General features: G+C 39.0%; 1 long non-coding RNA gene across 2 annotated transcripts in view; it reads right to left on the bottom strand.

Annotated features, from left to right (window-relative positions):
• Positions 1–227: 227 nt before the first annotated feature.
• LOC128929687 (uncharacterized) overlaps positions 228–20586 on the bottom strand; it is a 205234-nt gene continuing 184875 nt past the window's right edge. For both annotated transcript variants that reach the window (XR_013527020.1, XR_008476548.2), the window contains exons 4-7: positions 19852–19902; positions 2137–2253; positions 1347–1429; positions 228–264 (exon numbers count right to left, since the gene is read on the bottom strand). This is a non-coding gene — a long non-coding RNA (uncharacterized LOC128929687). The remainder of the gene's footprint in view (positions 265–1346; positions 1430–2136; positions 2254–19851; positions 19903–20586) is intronic.

Here is a 20586-nt window from a genome sequence, read left to right on the forward strand (position 1 = left end):
CAGCTCAGTGCAACCTCCACCTCCCAGGCTCAAGTGATTCTCCTGCCTCAGCCTCCTGAGTAGCTGGGATTACAGGTGCATGCCCCCACGCCCAGGTAATTTTTTATTTTAGTAGAGATGGGGTTTCACCATGTTGCCCAGGGTGGTTTCAAACTCCAGAGCTCAGGCAATCTGCCCCCCTCAGCCTCCCAAAGTGCTGGGATTACAGAACTCTTTTACCTACCTTTGAACAAATTCAAGGAGACAGGACAGAATTGGTTACTCCTAAGAATGTTATACAAAATAGAAAAGCACATGATCTTAATTGAGAGAATGACAATGAAAAAGACCCAAATTCTATATCACTAAAATGATCAATTATAATATAGGCAAGGTGGATAATATAAGTCAACTTAAATATTTCTTGGGAGATGAGGTCAGAGTGGGGCGCTGCTAACACCTGCTCTGTATAACTAACCGAACTAGAGGAAGTAACATTGACCCAATGACTGGATGAGCCATAAACGGATAGAACTTCCTAAGAGAAGTAGCTTTCAAATTCTTATTTCTTTGAGATATGATCATTGTCAGAGTAAAGTTCTTCATTCATAAACAATTATCCTTTCCTTGAGTTTACCATCAAGTGGAGACCTAACTACAGAAGGGACCTCCTATCTGGACTCCTGACCTCCATGATTGATCTCTCTAATATCATCTTCATACCTCTGCTGAAGCGGTTTTTCCAAACCTTTCATCTGAGTACATCACCCCTTCCCCACGAAAACATCTCCATGGCTCTCCGTGGCCCCACTAACGTGGCATATAAGACCTTCCTGAAGTGGCCCCTGCTCTTCCCCAGCCTTATCTTTCACTCGCCTGCACCTTAACACTACGGTTTCTAGTCCGACTTAGTGGGTTTTTCCCTCAAGTTCGCTCTCACCTCGGTCTTTCACACATCTGTCCCCTCTGCATGGGTGCTCTTCTCACATTCTCCCAGTTAATGCCAACCTTCTCTCACCTACACGTGCTCCCCTAACACTGTATTTTTGCTATCATGGCACAGTCCTGCCTCTGAGTATGTTATCCTTTTTATTTCTCCAGGTCTTCTAGTACTTTAAAAGCAACGTAAGTCAGAGAGCATCCGCCTTATTTAGCACTGGCTCCCTAGCACTGGGTACACAGTAGACACTCATGTGTTCATTGTATTAATGGTCATTGAGCACCTAATATATGACACGCTCTCAGTAGACAGTGATGGGGACATGCACTGCAAACAAGAAATACTAGAATGTTGCCTTCCAGAACTTTCGCTAAATCAACTGGAGCAGACCAAGTGCACACGGTACAGCAAGGCTGTCAGGACTCACCAAGGCAAGCATTTCTGTGTCTCCAGCGGGGACGGCAGCAGAGGCAGAGAAGGCGCCCAGGAAGAAAAGGTTCTCACCTGAAACTTAAGATAGGGATACAAAGGTTCCCATAAAGAGTTGGGTGAAAGCGCATTCCAGGTGGTGCGGATAACAGTAAAAAGACAATGATGTAGAAAGTCCTGAGCTTGGCTGGGGGAGTATAAGGGACTACTCGTAATTAGTGGAGTGTAAGTAATTGTTTAACCACAAGTAGTTAAAGCACTGCTGGCCACAGGGTGACTTTTGTGGGGTAACATTTGCTTGGGAGAATGACATGAGATAAGGAAGGAAAAGTTGAAAGGTATCAGATCACAAAGAATGTTTTCTTGTAGACCATAGGCATACATTGAATAATTCTAAATGGGGGAGATGAGGGAAAACAAGGATATGAAATAGGGGAAGAGAAAAGAGGCAGAAGGTTAGACTTTGTGACTCTTTTAAAGCGGGGCCAGCCAGGAGGGTGACCTTCTCATTGTGTGGGAAATGTCAGGGACCAGGGCTTTGGGGTGGAAAGCCTAACCCTGAATCTGCCGGCCATATTGTGCCACAAGAAGCAGAGTTTTCACCTTATAAAGCGTAAATACATTTTTGCCTAACTTTTCAAATGCTTATATATTCTCCAACATTCCTAACTACCATACTCTTTAAGGCATCAGAGTATATATTAACACCTACAAGTACCTGTGTGTTATATATTAACACCTATGAGTACCTTTAAGGCACCAGAGTATGTACTAATACCTACGAGTACCTGTATGTTTGTAAACATCAGCAAATCCTCTGGGGTCCACAGAAGTCCAGGCCTCAGCACAGGAAATAAGGAAGGAGAGGGCAGGAATTCCAGGTACCGTGTCCTATGCTGCACTAGCTGTAAAAGAAATATTGGCAATGGCTTTCTTGGCTGGCAGTGTGCTCTTCAAAATAACACTATCTTTCACGTACTTTCTTGCTCTTTCCTGAACTTTTTTATGTTCTTTACAATAAGCATGAATTACTCTTATAATTAGAAGAAAAATACTTTCTAACAACAATAATATGCCCCCAAAAAAGATCCTTGGAGTAACAAGGAGTAGTGAAAACAGCAAACAAAAAAACATACCCACCGTGGAACTACTGTACAGAAAAATGCAGGGTACAGATACAAGGAAACGTGTTTGTCACGAAACCGTACACACCATCCACGTGAACACAGCACAAAAACAAGGCTTCAGCCTGAACTTCCACGCTGCCAGACGGAAAAAGCACCCCTCTGCTGGGCTAAGACACTTGGCTTTCTTACAGCTAAGGCTTTAATTTAAGAGACACTGCAGAGAGGTGGCTGGCTTTGATTCTATGAGCTATTGCTCTCCACATAATATATGGGTAAGTTTACTCAGAGCACTTTTTATCAGCTGTCAATCTGTTTCTTAGCTTGTATCTGGCTACATTGCAGGTAGCAAAGGGGAAAGCAGGGATTATTCCACTGCTCTTGCCCTGGGGGAATTCATTGTTGCTTGTTACTTTGGTGAATTGTGTGTGGAAGTAATTGCTGTTCTTCTGCTATATTCTGTGGTTTTATTCACATAAATCCTATGTAAAACTCAATCTTTGTACAATCTTGTCAGTATATTCAAAAGTGGATGAACTGCCTGCATCCATGTACCCACATGGTTGGAAGAAGTTTTTTGAAAGACTGTCTTACAAATGCCATCCCATGTTGACACATCTGTGAAGTTATATTGACTCCTTCATCCTGGAATCTGGTTACTGCCTGCCCATGCCCTACCATGAGCTGAGAATTTTATACTATCAAATTTTTTCTTCTCTCCACTTTCAAAGCCAATTTCTTACTGTTCCCTTATCATCATCTTACTCCAAACTCCTTTATGAGTAAGTTCCTTAAGTTTCAATGAGGCTTTCTGAAGATACAAAGTATTCTATCCTTTCTTACTTTAACTCTGCCTCTCACTATGATTCACTGAGGGGTAGCTAGTAATGGTAGGGGAGAGAAAGAGGAAGAGAAAGAAACAGAAGGAGAGAGAGATGCACACATTAACCAACAGTTTTCTTTTATGAACAAGAAAATTGGCCATTTTCCTATTAGCATATGAGGAACCTAAGAATGTCTCTTGTTGTCAAGGCAACAGCTATTCCTTGGGTTGCTGCAACAGAAAAGAAACCAGAGCAATCTTTATAGGATCAAGTTTTTTTTATCGTCAAATCATAGAAAGGAACCTTGAGCATCTACCTAGCCTATTCTCCTATCTTTACTTAAGATCCACAAAAATAATGTGAAACCCATAGAAAAAAGCCCTATTTTATATGTTTCTGAAGATCTTGCATAGCTTTCCTTGTTAATCATTTGCAGTGTTTTTCACAGCATATTGCAAATAAAATCTTTTCTATTATTCTAACTTAACTCTTTCATGATACAGCTTAAAATTTTCTACAGTTCCATTCTCGGTAGAAAAAAAAAACATTGTACACTTTCCTTTATAAGAATCTTAGCCAAACTTGAGAAAAATAACAAAATTATCTGTCTTAAACTTTTCAATGAAAATGATGTTAGATCCTTTATCTTTCAAGCCGTTGGTGTTGTAAGTCTCCTCTGAGGAGTTCTATATTCTCTAGTTAAGGAATCCATCCATTCCTGCCTCTTAACTGTCATATAAAGGTGGCCAGTGGTACCCGAAAACAACACCACCACCTAGTTTCAGTCCGTCTACTCAAGTATCATTGGAAAATTTTATCGGTGGGATTCTGTTCGTCGTCCGATGGTTTTAGTTGCTGCTTTGCACTGAGCGGCTAATACAACTTTTGCTGACAGCTTTGGGCACAATCACTCGCTCCACATCTGGGACTTGGAAAACTGATTTTATTCAAAGGACTCTGGTCCATAGTCTATTATTTTTCCTTGTAAAATATTTTTCCTTGATTCTTTCTTTCAAGATGAAATTCCCCCCTTTCTGCACTCACACTGATGAGTTTAGTAACCATCCTTTCAGCTTCCCGTACACATTTCTGATGAACATATGCTGAGCATTAGACACAGGAAGGCATCCTGACATTTTATTTATTTATTTATTTATTTATTTATTTATTTATTTATTTATTTTGAGAAGGAGTTTCGCTCTTGTGACCCAAGCTGGAGTGTAATGGCGCAATCTCGGCTCACCACAACCTCTGCCTCCTGGGTTCAGGCAATTCTCCTGCCTCAGCCTCCCGAGTAGCTGGGACTGCAGGCACACGCCACCATGCCCAGCTAATTTTTTGTATTTTTAAGAGAGACGGGGTCTAACCATGTTGACCAAGATGGTCTCGAGCTCTTGACCTCATGATCCACCCGCCTTGGCCTCCCAAAGTGCTGGGATTACAGGCTTGAGCGACCGCGCCCGGCCCGCATCCTGACATTTTTTAAGGATATCCATATTGGCCGGTCAAGCAGAAAGTATTTATCATCCAGAACTAAATATTTCTTTTTATCTCACTTGATTTCCTGTGTAATTTTGATCTATTACCTTAGTGCTTCAGCCATAGATGCCGTATTTTCTGGTCTTCATTTTCCACATCTTTGAAATGAAGACACAGCAAACACGGACTAACAGCATTTATTGATCCCGTACTCTATACTGGGCACTTTGTAAAGCCCTTTATATCATCTCATTTTGGCTACACAATAATCCTATGAGGTAGATATTTATTGTCGTCACCATTTTACTAAAAAAGAAAACAGAAGTTTAGCACGGTCAAACAGCGCTCCCAGATAACACAGCTACTGCGTGGTTGAGCCAGATTTTCAGATAAGGTGGTTTGATCTCTCATCCTCATAACCACTATTCCATGGGGGCAGGAAAATGAGCACCTTTCACTTACATGCTGCTGTAGGGAATAACTATTGGTAGACCCTTTCTGGAAGTTAATTTGGTTATATGTTATCAAAGTCTTTTAAAAGATGCATATCCTGGGCCGGGCGCAGTTGCTCACACCTGTAATCCCAATACTTTGGGAGCATGAGGCAGGTGGATCACGAGGTCAAGAGATCAAGACCATCCTGGTCAACATGGTGAAACCCCGTCTCTACTAAAAATACAAAAATTAGCTGGGCGTGGTGGCACGTGCCTGTAATCCCAGCTACTCAGGAGGCTGAGGCAGGAGAATTGCCTGATCCCAGGAGGCGGAGGTTGCAGTGAGCCGAGATCGCACCATTGCACTCCAGCCTGGGTAACAAGAGCGAAACTCCGACTTAAAAAAAAATGCATATCCTTTGCTCCAGTACTTACTTTTTTATTTTACAAATATCTGTGTTTGCAGTGTGCCAGTCACTGCTCTAAGTGTTTTTCGTATATTAAAAAACAAAATGATGACCACACTCTGAGGTAGGTACTAATAACTTTATTTTGTAGAAAAGGAATTGAGGCACTTAGAAGCTAAATAATTTTCCCAAAATGTCACAGTTCTTAAGGTGTGAAGCTGAGTTGTAGCTACAGAATTTATGTCCTCAATCACTGCACTATCCAGTAGTTTTAATTTTAGAAATCAATGCTTGAGAAGTTACTATGTATATGCACAAGATGCTATCGTTATAGCTCTGTTCGTATAATAAAAATTGGAAAGAAAGGTTGTGAATTCTTATGGCACTCTGTAACAAATACTTTGTTGTAGAGGAAGCAAGTACTGTATTAACGTCATGTATATGATATATTGATAATAAAAGACTAAATAAAATATTATAACATATCTAACTTTTATTTTAAAAGTAGGCATATACAGGCACAGAAATGAACTAGAAGAATATACAAATAAACTAGAGGAAAAACAAAAAATAAACAGTGGTCTTCGGGTGATGAGGTGACAGGTGGTTTTTTTATTGAATATATATATACTTTTTCAAATAATGAAAATATATTTCCAAGTAGCAAATCTTAATTTAAAAGTAATCTAAGGAGGTTGTAATGGAATATGTCTGGGGTCTTTTAGACAGTGGGGTGATGCTTACGTTGTATATTTATAGGAACAGCCATGCTTTAACAAACTTTAACTGGAAGTCTAATCTCCCTGGTCAACCCTTTGTTGATATCATGCTGGCAAACAAGAAGGATTACTTGGTTTGTTTTAATGCTGATTTGATGTGATCTGAGTAACTCCTACTGAGAATTTGGAAAATCTTGCCCCAGATCAATCAAAATGACAAGCCATTTAACTCCTTTTGCTACATCTCTGCATTCTGTTGATGGTGTTAGTGACTTTAAGATAGAATAATGGTTCAGTGCCAAGTTCCAGGCATCAGTCCTCTTTGGTTTCGTTCCCAAATCCACCACTTCGTTTATGACCTTGAAGTCTATAGGCCTTATTTTCCTCATCAGTATATAGGGTTTTAGAGATAATTAACTGAGATAACATATGTAAAACACCACTATGTAGGGCACATAGTAATTATTCAGTAGGTGATAGATATTTATTTTTATTAGTAGCCCTTGTTATTGTTCAATGCTCATTTTTTAAAGTGCATGTGAAGCACAGTAGGTCACCTCTGTAATCCCAGCACTTTGGGAGGCCAAGGTGGGAGGATAGCTTTAGGCCAGGAGTTCAAGACCAGCCTAAGCACATAGCTAGACCCTGTCTCTATAAAAAAAAATAAGAAAACAAGTTGGTCATAGTGGCACACAACTGTAGTTCCAGCTACTTGGAAGACTGAGGTGGGAGGATCGCTCCAGGAGTTTGCGGCTACAGTGAATGGTGATTGTGCCACTGCATTCCAGCCTGGGTGACAGAGAGAGACCTTAGCTCTTAAAAAAAGAATGTGGCCAGGCATGGTGGCTCATGCTTGTAATCCCAGCACTTTGGGTGGCCGAGGTGCGTAGATCACCTGAGGTCAGTAGTTTGAGACCAGCCTGACCAATATGGAGAAACCCCATCTCTACAAAAAATACAAAATTAGCCAGGCATGGTGGCACATGCCTGTAATCCCAGCTACTAGGGAGGCTGAGGCAGGAGAATCACTTGAATCTGGGAGGCAGAAGTTGACATGAGCCAAGATGGTGCCATTGCACTTCAGCCTAGGCAACAAGAGTGAAACTCCATCTCAAAACACACACACACACACACACACACACACACAATGTGCATGTGAAATTCTCTAGTAAAGCTGCTATGTACTTTCTATGTGGTATTCTCACCCGAAGAATTGAAATTTTTTTTGGCAGGAAGATGAGGAAAAGCAGGGTATCATCTATGACTGGATCTATTTAAATTTGTTAAACTCTGCATGTTTTAAATAATCCCTGTGGTTTTCTAAGGCCAGTTTTCATAATCAATGTGATTAGCATATCTATTTCAGTTAAAAAATAATGCTTTATAGGAAACTGTTTCAAACTCAGAGTCAATATATACCAATTGTTTTAATTACGCTGTAGACTATTTGCTTTTACATGTAGATAAACTCTTAAATCAAGACGTGGACCCTCACACACCCTGATCACCTTCAGAAACCCATGCTATATTGTTTGATGACTGCCAGCTTCCATGGGAAAGGACTGCCAGGTTAAATTATGTGTCTTGCGTGCAAGAAGAATATCAGCGGAATACCTTTATCCCATAGCACTCATCCTACAGCTATTTCCAAAAAAGACTTCCATGTTCACATGTCAACACAAGGAATGATGAATGCACACACACACACACACACACACACACACACACCTTTTTTTTTTTCAATAAATGAAATTAAGAGAATAGTATTTACCTCCTAACACTGTTTTCTCTGAGCTCTAAAGAAACAGGTTTGGGAAAACTCTAGCTGTCTTTTGCCGATAGAGTTGTCCACTAAAATCTGAACCGGCGTTTCAACTGGGTCTTTGCACGAGGCAAAGCAGGGCTTGTGTTGTTAGACACCTCGCCACCTCTCCCCAGACCTAACATTAGTGGAGCCGCACTGCCCTTCACCGTGATCTCCCCAGGCCTGCTCTCCACGTTGGTTGAGCCTCACTGCTCCAACAAGTAATGCACTTCCCACACAATGGGGGCATGGCAGGAGCCGTGTGAAGGAAATCAGATAATGCAGTCATGAGCCTGACAGACGTGCTTCCTTTCGAGTGGTACATTATGAACTGGCCAAGTGAAACATGAAGGTATGATCCTGTCTTATCTGGTGGTTGAATGGGGTGCAGCCTCCTTCATGGTAAGGTTTTTGGCTTGCTGCCAGAGGAGTCTCACTTTAGCTGCTTCACATATTGACCCAGAGTGCTGCCTCTTCACCTCTGTTAACTATTTTGGCTCTGTCTTGCGCCAGAACGAGAAATGAGGACATGTTGGGTCCAGGTGATGACTCTGCCAAATGGGTTTTATGAAGGTCAATTCTGAAGCTGATTTAGAAACATCTGCCACTGGAAAGTGAGTTTAGGGAATCCAGGTTACATTAAATAGAACTTGGGTTTTATAGGGTTTCCTACATTTATCTGCCTCCACAGAGCTGGCTTGAGTCTTTTCTGTGAGAAATATATCACTTTGGGTCATAATTTCCTATCTGAGAGAGGAGATTGTAAACACACGCACACCCTTCAGAGTCAGAGTCTACAGGAAGTAGATTCAGGGTTGGGTTTTTCAACAAGATTTCAAAGTGAATATGATGCCTAACCTGTAGTTTAAGAATGACTGCCCATAGAATTCCTAGTCCCAATTAGAGATGAAATCAAGGGCTAACTTTCTAAGTTTATGAGCCACTCTGATAAAGCAAAAACACCCTAAAGCTTAAAGTTCCTTTTATGGTTGGCAATAATTAACAATCAAATATATAGCACTGCTTTTGATAAGACACCCATAATGGGTGCCTACTTTTTATTAAACGTCGTAAGTAAACAGCTGAGTCTGCCAGAACCAAAAGCCTAGCACTTTTGACATAATAATTAATTCAACAAAAGACCAGCACACAGACCATCATTTAGTTGTTCCCTGCATGATCCTAAAGAAAATGACTTGAGGTATCTGAGGTTTACTTTCCCTAAGGGTAAATGTTTTCTCTATCTCATAAAAATTTGCTAAGGATTAAAGGTAGGTAAAGAGCTAGCCCAGCACCCAATGGTGTAATGTAGGCACCCAGTTCAGTTCTGCTTCATTCTCTTCCCTATTCCTTTGATTTCTTTGCAAACAACTAGATTGTGTATCACTGTATCAAGAGATCTTAATCAGAGCAGACAGCAATCAGTTTAATTAAAAAAGCTCTAGAAGAGCATAGTCCAATTTACCTATTGGTTCATAATGCTGAAATAGCCCCTGGATTTAAAGGCTTAGGAAAGTAATTAATGCATGCCATCCTAGGATTTCAAAGGTGTTTATAGGTAATATTTCATTCAACTCTATAAAGGTCTGAGTTGAAGGCTCAAAGATTCTCATCTTCATTTTACAGGCACTTGAATTTTTTGAGATTGTGTGCTTCCACAAAAACAACCAATCTGTGGCCAAGATGTAATTAAGACCCATGATTTCTAATTCCCAGGCTGTGACTCCAACCTCTGAAAATGCTTCAATTCAATGAAACTAATGGCACTTTGGTCTCTGGAATTAGATCCTGTTATCAATGACTTCCACATGGAAAGATCATTCCAAAATGTGTAATTAACCAAGAAAATGCAAATAAACCAATTTGTACCTGCTATTTAGAGGTAAGACACGGAAATGGCTTGAGTTTATTATTTGAAAACCTAACCTTTTTCCACTTTGAATGTAGCTCATGTTCTCCAGTTCACGTATTTTTTGCAAAATTTGCATTTTCAGTGAAATATTTTAATCATTTGTGATTCTATTATCAGTGCAGAGTTCAGAATGGAGAGAGAAATATATGTCACTGGGCACAATGTGAAGACACAAAGGTCTTTCAGTGACCTTGCACAATTCAATTAAATAAATATTTTTCAAAACTTGACTTTATAACAAGCTTTATGCTAAGTAGGGTAGGAGTCAAGCTTTCAGCCTAGCACAGTCAGAAATATGGTCACATTTGGCCAGCATTACTAAATGAATGAACCTAGTGGAATGATTAAATACTTATGTATACATTCTCAAAGGCAGACAGTAGTCCGTATAATAAAAGCGGTCTATAAAGACACAGTCCAGAAAGACATCCTAGTGAAAGAAATATTTAAGCAGGACCTGGAAGACAATTTCTTTCACGTAACAGAGGCTCCGTTCAAAGTAGTTTAAGAGAAAAAAACTAAACAGAGATTATGGGTTGGCACTGTTGGAACACTGTCTGGGACACCCAGACTCTCGTCTCTTTGACTCCTTAGCCTATCTCTCTGATTCTCCTTGATCATGAAGCATGTTGGCCTCATTTTCTCCTGCTGCACATAAGCTTTCTCCTTGTGTTGAAGAACATGTTTTCTGGCAGCTTTGGGCTAACGTAATTCCAAATTAATGACTCAGAAGGAAAGAGTAACTCTTGCCCAACTTCAATCTAGAAAGGACTCCACTTGGCAAATTTGCTTACTTACTTATCTGTGGACCAATCATTGTGGCTGCAAAATGGATGACTTGCCTGGTCTGGGTCGGTGACCAGAACTGAGCTGCTGCTGAGATGACAAGCCTTCCGAAAACACTTTGAGCAGTGAGAACAAAACAGGCTCTTACAGGAAGAGGGGTTCTGGATAAATGAAAAGAATGAATTCCATTGAAGCCTAGAAGACAGACTGGCCATTGTTGAGCTGACTTGGAGAAAAAGGTCACGCTAAGCTGGGGAGAGAGCTGAGTGAACAGGAAGAGGGGAAACGTGTGTATCAAAGACATGGGTGGTATTGGTTAAACACAGCAGGAAAGGATGGAGGGTTGGTTGGGGTCAGATAGGTGTGCGTCTTTGGGCTCTATCAAGATGCTGGCCCCATGTTCAATGCATAGGTTTTTAAGGTTTTGAGAGTCACACAATATACTTTATATTTTATAAAGATAACTCTGATTATATCACGGAGGATATACCAGACAGAAGTGCAGACGACCAGGAGTTGAGTAGGAAAGATATGTCAGCAGTGTTTTTTTGTTCTGTGTGAAAGTGTTAATTTCCTGGGAAGAAACTTCTCCTTCACTTTGTATGGTTCTGGCTGGAGTGTCAATCACAGTGTCCCACATAACCACAAGGCTGAGCCATTGTTGTGCCATATTTCCTGGGACACTGTGATCAGTTCATGGGTAAGCCCGTGAATGGGGAAGCATGTAACTCAAGCAGAACTAATCTGCGTCCCTTCTAAGATTTAATACCTGGATCCTTTCAGAGAGCATTTGCTAAGGATGTAGACTAAATTCCCAGCAGCCATCCCATCATTACATTGAAGCCAACACATGAGAAAATAGGGCTGAAATGAAGAATGGAGACAGAACTCTATTGACATTGCTTCGGCCCTGGATTGGCAATGTCTTGAAATACTCATTTACATGTATCAATATCATCCTCCTTTTGTTCAAGCTCGTTTGAACTATATCTCTTTCATTCAATGACTAAAAAAATATTCCAACTTAAAAGGAAAGGCACTTGCCATTTATGGAACACTTATTGTATAGAAGGCATGGTGCTGGATATTTTATGCACATTATCATATTAAATCTTTGTAATAACCTTAAAATGTAGATATTATGATTCCCTATTTTACAGAGGGAAAAATCAATGAGTCAAATAAGTAAGTCCCCCAAAATTTAGTTAGTAGTTAAAAGTTGGAAATGTCATTCCAAAGGTTTGTTCAACTCCAAAGTTTATGCTCTTTCCACTTTACTGTCTCAATGCTACATTCCATCAGTATCATCAGAAATCAGTGTTCCAAGTGAGAAAGAACAGAAGCCTGAACTAAGGCATGGCAGTGAGGACAAGAAGAAAAGACAAAGTCAAGAGATATTTCAGAATGAAACTCTAGTGATTCTAGATTCCTGTCGATTTTATCAACGGATTTTAAATGTTGAAGAACAGAAATCTAAGAAGATTCTGAAATCAGGTTAACTTAAGTAAGCATAGGAAGAAAACCTGACTGGAAGGAACAAATCAAGTTTCATTTGAAGTACTTGTTGAATATCCAAGTGGAGCCATCCAGTTGGGTTTTTTGTTGTTTATTTGTTTGTTTCTTAGAGAAAGGGTCTCATTCTGTCTCCCAAGTGGGAGTGCAGTGGCTCCATCATAGCTCACTGCAGCATCAGACTTTTGGGCTAAGTGATACTCCTGTCTCAGCCCGCCAAGTAGCTGGGATTACAGGCACGCACAATCATGCCTGGCTAATTATAAGGGTTTTCTTTGCATAGATGGGGTCTCACTGTGTGGTCCAGGCTGGTCTCAAACTCCTGGCCTCAAGTAATTCTCCCTCTTTAGTGTCCCAAATAGCTGGGATTACAGAAATGAGCCAACACACCTGACAATTGGGCTGTTAAGAACATAGTTCATTTTTCAGGGATCCTCTGAAAAATTAAAAAATAAAAAAAGAATATAGTTCTGCTGATCTATAGGAGGGCCACAGTAAACATGTAGGCTTAAAAGAAATTATATCTATGCTAGTGTTTACGGCCTCGAGTGGATAAGATTGTTCACAGGCAGCCTATAAAATGAGAAGTGAAAGATGGTGGAACATGGACTATCTATGGTGTATAACATCAGCATTTAAAGAGTAGGCCTTTGTTCATGATAATTCCTCCACCTGGAGTGGCCTTTTTCCTTCATCTATCTCATAAATGTATATTCATCGAGATGACACCACACAATCATAATATCTCCTTGAGGTTTTGTTGGATCTTCCATTTTTCATCCACTAGTAGAATTTCAGCCTTTGTGCCAGTCCCCGGGGGCTTTGTACAATAATATTCTTTTTATACTTCTCGTAATATTCTTATTCTATAGCACTGGGACAAGAAAACAGACTTCAGATTTCATACAGATCTGAGCTGGATTTCCACTCTACAATTCACTGCTCATGTGGCCTTGGGAAATTACCCAAGTCATGGTTTTCTCCTATGTTTAAAAAAAAAAAAGGCAAGGATGTGGGGTTCTGCTTGGGGAAAGCGGGGTTGAGAAAAATACCTCCCTCACAAGATTGTTTTGAGAATAAAGAAGATAACTGTTATTCTTTTAATAATATAGTGAGTAGCACATAGAAAACACTAGACTAATGGTAGCTATTACTGGTGTCTAAGTCTGCTTCTACCCACCAGACTTTTGAATGCAGGTCTGTGCCATTCGTCTCTGTACCTCTGTTCTCTAACAAAGTATCTGGAAGTCACTCAGGAAATGTGTGCCGAATTAATACATGAGTAGATACGAAGTCAAAGTGCTTGATTACGCATTGTCTTATTTGTTCTCCACTGACTGTGTCACAAATTGATGAACTCCTCACTAGGTCTCTCACCATCCCCACTCCACCGCGCTGTGATAGGTGCTGCATGTTCAGTTGGTGTGAAGAGACATTGGGCAATTGCCGATTACGACAGGTACACTGCTCTATTTGAAGTGACGAACAAAGCAAATGGCCACATTTTCTCCTCCTTCAGTAACTGGTATGGATCCCTGATTCAAGGACATTTTTGAAATGTTTCTATTTTCTGGAAACACTTATAATTTTCTGGGAACACAGGGAACACTCAAAATATTCATATAAAACATCAGGTCAATTTGGCGTTATCTACTAAGAGACTTGAAGGCGTGAATAATTCGATTTAGCAATTCCACTTCTAGGAATTGATTGGAAAGGAACACAGGCTAATACTGCATAAAAACATATTAATTGCCACAATATTTATTATACCAAAAACCCAAAAAATAACCTAAATGTTCTTCGATTGGGAAATTGTTTATAAATTACAGTACAGGGGATAACTGTCCAGTGAGTACAATTATGTTTTTAAAGATTATATTATGACATAAGAAAATGTATAAATATAATGTTCAATAGCACAACCACACACTTAGCTTGTAGCCAATTTTGTGAAATGTTTACATGAAAAGATTGGAAGGAAATGCAAATATTCCATGCCATCTAAACTCATATCAGTTTCTGAATTCAGATAACAAGAATTTGGACAGTTAGAAATACCTGTATATTAAAATAGTTAAAAAGTACCTGTCTCTGAATGGAGGGATGGGAGATTATGCTTATTTTCTTCTCTCTACTTTTGCAAATTATGCATATTTGCCACATTAAAAACACTAAATGCCCCGCTAAATTAAAATGTACTTTTTCTTCTTTGCTGTCAAGCGATTAGAGAAAAACATAAACAGAAGATAACTAAGTAGTTAAGTACCAATGACCCAACCACACGCATCAGTTAGAGTCTTCTCTCTTCTTGGACCACACAAGTCATCCAACTCTAAGAACTGTCCGTGTTCCCTTCTTGAAAATCCTTGAATCTGTCTGCTTCTTTTCACTGCCACCACTGCTATGCCAGCTCAGCTCACCACCACCTATTTCCCGGACTTGTCTGCATGCTCTCAGCCTCTCTGCCCCCTGCCCCTTTGGTTCGTGTAAGAAACAGAGTTATCATCCTGAAGTGTACTTCTCACAAAGCAAAAACCTTCATGGGCTTCCCATTCCACTGCTCAGTGGATAACTCCTTAACATGGTTCATGAAAGCCTCATCTTCTGGGGTCTGTTATTTCTCCAGCCTTATGTCTTCTATTTCCTTTTCACACATGGATACCCTTGCACCAGAACCCCCAGAGCATGCCATGCCCTCCCTCACCTCTGGCTGAGTTTCTATGTCTACAAGGCATCTCCAGTGCTTGTTCTTCCTCCCCTTCCCTTGTGCCTGACAATGGCTGACATCCGGTTGTCCTACGGATCTTAGCGGGGATGTACTTTTCTCCAGGAAGCTTTCCTTGACCGCTTGGTCTATGTAATACTTCCTGCTCCCACAGCATCCTATTATAGGCACTCATGCATATTGTGGTATCATAAAGTATGCTATGATAATATATGGTGTGGAATACATAGTAACAACATTTTATCATAACTATTTTTTTCTTGATGTGTTTATTTGTTTACATTTTGTTTGTGTCTTTTGGTCTCTCAATGCAGTGCCTGATTTCTAGCAGAGGCTTGATCATATCATGGAATGATTGCAAGGACAAATGAAAGAGGAATCTTGAATACAAATACAAATGATTCTTGGTTTACGTACTAGTCCCTGGGGGACTAGTGGAGAACAGCCACTGTTCTACCATCAGCACAGATGCTCAGCCCCTATTTCACTATCGGTGTGGAGGATAAGCTCACTGTTTTATATAAAGCATACTATATAACCTGGAAATCAGAGGTTATTTAAGAAATGAAATAAATTTTAGTTAATAGAACAGTTTCTAGCAATCTTTAAAAATGCCACTCATTGTTTTAAATTCAACTGAATACCCTTATTTTATCTAAACCAGAATTTGAAGTCATCCATGTTTTTTTCCCTGTGACTTTCTTAATTTTGTTCATTGTCTTTTCATTGTAGGAGGTATAGCACTTCACTGCTATCCTCCCAAGGACATTCTACAAAACAAGTGGCCTTTGGTATGTATTGTGGAAAAAGAGGGTCCAGGGAAAGTGAATTTGGATTGTGTGGCTTATTATTCCCTGGCTAAGAAAAAGTTGTTAAACTTTTCTGAAGCTTGAATTATCAAACCTGTTTGATCTTGAGCCCAAGTAAAAGACTACAGAAAATAACTGATAAATGGGTACAGGATTGGATTCAAGGTCAAGAGACCAGGCTCCACTCTCGACTATGCCATCCTCTACAAGTCACTTTAGTTCCTGAGCCTCGGTTTCCTGATTTGTAGAATGGGAAAGTCAGACTTGTGTCAAAGATTTCTTTAGACCTAAAATTCTATTTAATCATGTAAAATCATATGTTGATCTCCTCTGCATGAGAGATACTTAAGAAAAATACATATGTCAAAAATTATTTAACATAATCACGGAGAAACTTTTATTACACTTACATTCTGCATTTTAATTTTATATCATCATCTAGATCTCCAGACAGACATTCAGACACCTGAAACCTATTTGATCCTCATTCATGAAAATAAAAAATAGTTAATTTAGCCCTCCATGCAATGGTCCTCTTAACTGCATAGTGCCATTTTTTTCTTTTCCTTCTGATAAGTAACTGAAATAAAACTAATGGATATACAAGTACAAAGATATCATAAGGTTGGGACCCCAGAGTCTGACAAACAAAAAGCCGATTCCACGTCTGCAGCATGCTGTAGACACATCTGGCTTACTTTAGCTCACAATGGAGTAATATGAATTGTGCTAAAAAGCACTATTTGTGCAAATGCAAATAATATTCCATCTGCTCAGAATTTTTTTTCCCTTACATAGCTTTTGTTCCAGTGTGGTAAAAGCCTGTTTCTTTACCCTCAAGTGCTCCTGCTGATGAAGAGTGAAGTACATGACAATGAACTAAAATCCATTATCAAACAAATACAGTGAGCTTTCAGCGCGTCATCACGGGGAATGTTGCCTTTTTCTCTGGCATTAAGTTGAAAGCGATTTGTGCTCATGCAAATAAGACAAAGTGGTAGGTTAAAAAAATTGTGTGTGTATGCATCTATACATATATATAGGTGAATATATCCCATACACTGGAGTTTGCTTTGTAAATCTTCCGTTTTTATCGCTCTTTTTTGGTGGGGGAGGACAGCAGCAAAATAATTTGGCAGCCCTCTTTAGATTTCCTTATGGTTTGAGTCATGTTAAATTCTTCAACGGAAGAATATAGCTCTGCCTTATGTTGTCTTGAATAACTTACTTGGGATTTGGGAGAACTGCTTTCCCAGTTCCTGAGAAGAACCTAGGGCAAGTTAGAAGAAGACCTAACTCCTGTGTTGCCAAAAGAAAACCATAAGTTTCAAGGGATCTAATTTCAGGATTTGCTGGTGGTGACAGTCAGAAGGTAAATCATCCAGGTTCAATCTTAAGGCATATATTTCTGCCTGCTCATGTATTCCATTTCGTGTCCTGAACCTTCAAATGAGGGCTTTGTGACAGTTACACACCTTCTAAAATTAATAGGCCATTTCTCTATTAATGGATACAGAAATGAAGGACAATTATGTGACTATTACGCAAGCTGTTGATAAGCCAGCTCCAGAGAGCACCACTGTCTGGGAAAATGTATCCATCTTCTCAGTCCACTTGGTCTTCAGCTTTGTCCTTTGATTTACTTCCTTGCCCCCTTTCTCCTAAGATCTGTGATTTCTATTTTGACAAAACAGAGGAAAAAACAAAAGAACTTGATCCCTTCTTCCTAAGATCAGGGAAGAAGTGGGGCAGAAGATTATAAGCTTGTATGAGCATGAAAACACACTTTTCTTTTACACAAAAATTGAAAGTTCATTTGAAAGCATGTTTGGCTGTTTTATTTATGCCTGATGATTTCATTCAATTCTAGTTGGATTTTAAATAATCCAACGAATGTTTCCTCTTCATGAAATTTGAAGATTATTCTTGTATGAAACAGTAGTTTTGGAGTTTTGCTTTTTTTATAATTTTTGCTGTTTATAGATTTCAGAGATTATGCATTTTTCTTTTCAGTTCAGTTTTACAATGCCCTTTTCAATGAGCATTTATTTGTAGATTTGAAATATAATGGAGCACATATACTTTTATTCTTTTTTAACATATTTTTTCAAGTTTCTATACACAGCATTGTGAAGCACATACAGTGACATTAACAGACAATGAGGTAATAGATGTAAAACCATTTCAATTATTAGGGAGAAAGATGTTTTTGGCATTTAAAGTATTAATTCCATTAACACATATAATTTATAATTCTGGAAGAAATAATTGACTGAAAATGAACAGTATTTACTTTCTAGAGTAAGTAGTAAACATCAACAGCTAATTTTCTTATAGCTTATGTTCTATGATATATATAATAAAATACCTTTCACAGGTCAAGTAAAATCTGAAATTAGGCACTGGAGCATACAATTATGTCACCTCAACAGTTTTGCCATTAAGCTGTCTGCAGATACTAACCTCATTCCCCAGAGAGTTTCATTTAATAGCAAAAAATGTGATCTAAATGAATTAGCAATTTAGACCATAGCAGTTATTTTTATATAGTGTCTATAATTGTATTTACAATCTTGCAGTGTATTTTAGAGCTGCTCAGAATTGTGAAGCGATATAATAATATTTGCCCTAATAAGACCATTTTTATCAAAGGTGATTTCCTTTTATGTTAAGACAAGATAACTTTTCACTCTTCCTGACTTCAAAGGGAAACACATTATTTCAAATATATTTTAAACTTTTAACATAAAACCCTTACACATGAAACTATTAATATGTGGTTGGTGAGGAAAATGTCTTATTCCACTCACAATAATGTCTGACTTTAATTAGACCCTGAAAAGTAAAGGATTTAAATTCAAATCCTGGCCAACATTAATTATAGAGTTCTTAATACTGTAGCATGCCCTTTACTAAGTTTCGAGGATATGCTCCATGCTAAATAAAATGGGAAATTCACTTCTGGGGACAAGGGACTGGCTATTTTTGAATGTTGTATGTATTGATATGTGATATATCATCATAATGGCCTCTCCCAAAATCCAAAGTGGCAAGGTAGAATTCCTTGTCTGTTCCACAGTTCTTTTTCCACATGGATAGGGAACCAAAGGCCTGCCCTGAATCTTGAACATTTTTTCACCTTAGTCAGTAGGAAGATGATTCCCTTTGCCACTCCTTTTATAATCCCTCCTCAATCTTAGTTAAATGAAGAGTTTGTTTACATACAGCTGTGACTGCTCCTGCTACTGCCAAAAAGGAGTATTCCTGGGCCTGTTTCACGGACAGTAGGAACAGGACCTAGGAGTGGCCGAGGGGGAAAACATGCTGGTGCAAGCCAGGTTCCCTCAAGGCCTATTGTGAGACCCTTTGCAATCTCTTCTTACTTAATACAGGAAGATTTGCTCCTTTACCTATCAGTCAGTCCGTCAATCAATAGTTTTTTATTAGGCATTCATTTTCATATCAGGAGTTATATGAACTGTATCCCAAGGCAGCATGCTGAACGACACAAAGCCCTGGGCTAGATTTAGCATTCCCATCCAGTCCTGCCAGTCATAAGCCATCTATGTGACCTGGTTAGTCCCCTAACCAGTCTTAAGTGGCTCAGTTTTCTTACCTATAAAATAGTTATAATAACTACCCCATTCGCCTCTTGGCATTCTTCTGAGTATTAAATAACTTAAGTTATGGAGAAAATGCTTTGGAAATTCTGAAATACTAAGTAGACAAAAATAGTATTGGACTTCATTCTGTATGATCAATACGTCTCTGTAACTACCCAAAGAAAAAGTCTTAGTAATTTCTAAAGTGCAAAAAAGAAAATAAATCTATTGTAATAGATGCTTTAAAAATAGAGTGAACTCTGTCACCTCTAATTTTAGCAAATATTCAATTAATTTAAAAGTTACTTTGGGGCAAACACTAACTACATTTGCTTTTATCTATTTACTATTTCATTCACTTACCTCTTACTTTATTTCAGCCAAAATTTAGGCAGTCACCTTGAGTTTCTAGAACTAAAACAGAAACAATTCATCGTCAATCAGTACTCTGTAAATTTGGTTTTGGACTGAAGGAATTATAAAAATTTGATCATGTATTATTTGTGTTTCAGTGTAGGATTCCTTCCTGCTATTTCTTAGGATGTTTTCATGACTTTCAAAATCCCATATTCTAAGAAAAAAAAATGGAGAAACTGGGAAGACAAGAAATGTGTTATAATTATCCTGCATGAGTTAAGACTTCACAATCAACACGTGACAGGTATGAAAGGATCCACTGACAAGAAGTCAAAAGCAAGGGCAGGAACACTACATGCCTGAGGAACCGTTGGCCCGTATGCTGAAGCTTGGGTCTCTAGCCTCCTCACCAATCTCAAAGCCAAAAAGAAAAGTCCAGTAGTTGAAATGTATATTATAACACCCAGACAGTGAAAGGTATACACTTTGCTCATAGGAGAGACTTTATATCAGTAATCAAAACCCATCTGCTTCTTAATGGACATTTCTAACTTGTTCCCAGGCCAAACGTGATTTGAAGCAGCAGATTAGGAAGAAAGAGAAGGGTTTTAGAAAGATATTTTCTACAAACAGACTTCGGTATTTTAATGAGAAATGACAATATCAAAGAAAAAGAAAAGGCAGAAACACCATAAAAAGTAAGGCAAGACCTCCAAAAAGGCAGGTGTGTAGAGGCTTTTA

The sequence above is a fragment of the Callithrix jacchus genome, chromosome 15, assembly GCF_049354715.1.
Source record: "Callithrix jacchus isolate 240 chromosome 15, calJac240_pri, whole genome shotgun sequence".
NCBI lineage: Eukaryota > Metazoa > Chordata > Mammalia > Primates > Cebidae > Callithrix > Callithrix jacchus.